At 36.9% G+C, this 2,851-nt stretch overlaps 1 pseudogene; it reads left to right on the forward strand.

Moving 5' to 3' along the window:
* Positions 1-2,159: 2,159 nt before the first annotated feature.
* Positions 2,160-2,637, forward strand: LOC144222417 (small ribosomal subunit protein uS17 pseudogene; annotated as a pseudogene).
* Positions 2,638-2,851: the final 214 nt, after the last annotated feature.

Raw genomic sequence — 2,851 nt, forward strand, 5'->3', positions numbered from 1 at the left:
TTCCCCGCCCCCCCCCCCCCCCCCGCCATGCCACAGTGGATCACTACCATTTGCAACAAGCACCCTACATTCCCTCTTAAAAACAAAAATCAAAATCTTCCTTGACCCTTCCTTGAAACCCCTTCCTTCCAGATTTCATCTCATTTTTCTGCTTTTACAGCAAAACTCCTCTCCCAAAAAAGGTCTACACTATCTTCCTTTCTCAAAATTCCCTTCTGATTTTCTGAATACAATCTTCCTTCCTCAACACTCAAGAGAAATAACTCTTGTTAAAGTCACTAGTAACCTCCAGGTAGTTAAATCAAATGGCTATTTCCCAAGTCATCTTATCTGACCTAACAGCATTCTCGATCACACTTCTCTTCCCTGAAATACTGTTTTCACTTGGCACCCAGGACACCACATTTTTGGGTTTTCCTTCCACCTCACTAGCAATGCCTTTGGTCTTTTGCTAATTCTGCTCATCTCCTCAACCTGCAAACACTAGATGTAGAGCATGCCAGGACTCAAACCTCAGGTCTTGTATCTGTCTATGCTAATGCCCTATTGATCTCATCCAGTTTCTTTCTTTATATACCAACTATATCACTAATGCCACCAAAATTCAATTTCCAACCTAAATACGTGCCCTGAGCTGCAGACTTAAATAGTCTACTAGCTAATTTCAATTGGGGAACTGTGTAAAAAACAACCTCCATCTCCTGATATGCTAAAAACAGAAAAGGATACTCAGTAGTGGCATAACCAAATGGATTTCCAAAACCTCTATGATTGTTTCTCCCCAATCTGAAGTCATCAAGATGTCCTTCTTATCTAGATACTCAACTTGTGTATGTTTCAGTTTCCACATCTAGATAATGGGGACAATAGTACCTACTTCTGAGAAGCATTATGAGGGTTACATAAAAATGACTCATGCAAAAATATTTAACACAATTCTTCACACAAAATAAGCACTTAATAAACATTAGATATTACTATTTTATCAGTCTTGGTTTTAGTTCTTTTTTTTTTTATTTAGGTTTATTTATTTTGAGAGAGAGACCTAATGGGGGAGAAGGGGCAGAAAGAGAGCGAGACAGAGAATCCCAAGTAAAATCCATGCTGTCAGCGCAGAGCCCCACGCAAGCTCGAACCCACAAACTGTGAGATCATGACCTGAGCCGAAATCAGACGCTTAAAGGACTGAGCCACCCAGGTGCCCCTTGGTTTTATACTATTACCACCACCATCTGAAATCAGGTCCTCCTACACCATGAATATCATAATGTTATCCTAACCAATCTCCTCTCCAATTTTTCTCCATTCAAATAAAACAAAATTAACCCCCAAAATATCCTCTGTCCTTAAAAACCTCCAGTTGCTCTTTAATTGTCTAGAGAATAAGATCCATGCTCTTCAGCCTGTCATTCAGCACCCTCACAATCAGGCCTTATCAGGACTTACCTCTGTAACTGAATTGCCCACTGCTTCACATCAAGTCAATGCACACACTTTACTCTGAGCGCACCTCACATACACTCTCTACGTGAGCCTTTTGCAAGTATTATTCTATCTGGAATGTTTTTTCTCCTTTGAATATCTAAAAGCTTCAGCTATTTTCAGATATTTCCCATACTTTTACTGAATTTTGTTCATTTTTAAATCCCGTATCATTAAAGAAAAGCTAAAAATCAAACTTTTATATAAACCAAACAAAAGAAAGAATAAAATCATAAAAAGCATCAAAATAACAAAGTAATACAAATAAATGAAGATATATCAGTGATCACAACAATTGATACTATTTAAACTCAAAAAAGAAAAGAAATACTGTACCTGTATGATGTATTGCTTATTCCAATACTGTCCATAATAATATAATATGAACCACACAGGTAATTTTAAATTTACCAGTAACCACATTACAAAACTTTAAAGAAACAGGTGAAATTAAATAAACCGATACCTTCAATATATGTAAAATAGTATCATTTCAACATGTAATCAATGTAAAAGAATTATTAGCGAGATAGTCTACATTCTTTTTTGTATTGTTTCCAAAACCAGTGCATATTTTATATATATAACACATTTCAATTCAGACACTAAATTTTCATAGGAAATAATTGCTCTAAACTTAGACTTTATAGAATATACAATCAAAAAGTAAATTGACAGCCTTTCTTCAGGTAGCCAGGAAGATGGCAGACATTCAGGCTGAAATTGCCTACCAAAATCAGCTGACCATCTTTCAAAATAAGAGGATCCTGCTTGGAGAAACTGGAAAGGAGAAGCTCCCATGATACTAAAAAACACCAATATGGGCTTCAAGCCTCCCAAGAAGGCCACTGAGGCCATCTATATAGATAAGAAATGCCCCTTTCCTGGTAATGTCTCCATCGAAGGGCGGATTCTGTCTGGTGTGGTCACCAAGATGAAAATGCAAAAGACCACTGTCATCCACCTCCACAACATCCAAAAATACAACTGCTTTGAGAAATGCAAGAACATGCCCATGCACCTTTCCCCTTGCTTCAGGGATGTCCAAATCAGTGACATTGTACCAGTGGTTGAGTGCAAGCCCTTGAGCAAGACTGTGTGCTTCAGTGTGCTCACAAAGTCATGAAGGCTCCTGGCACCAAGAAGCAATTTTAGAAGTCCTAAGACTAGACATCTGCCCACCTCCCCCACAAAGAAAATAATTTTCCCAGCAAAAAAAAAAAAAAAAAAAAAAATGATATACCCAAGTTGTTTCACACATTCATAGAAGTTTTTTAATAACTTAAAAACATATCTGCTTTTAAACTTAAATTTAAAATAATTAAAATTAAATAAAATTTAAAATTCAGTTGCTCATTTGCCCTCAGCA

The sequence above is a fragment of the Crocuta crocuta genome, unplaced genomic scaffold, assembly GCF_008692635.1.
Source record: "Crocuta crocuta isolate KB4526 unplaced genomic scaffold, BGI_CrCroc_1.0 scaffold409, whole genome shotgun sequence".
Classification (NCBI taxonomy): Eukaryota; Metazoa; Chordata; class Mammalia; order Carnivora; family Hyaenidae; genus Crocuta; species Crocuta crocuta.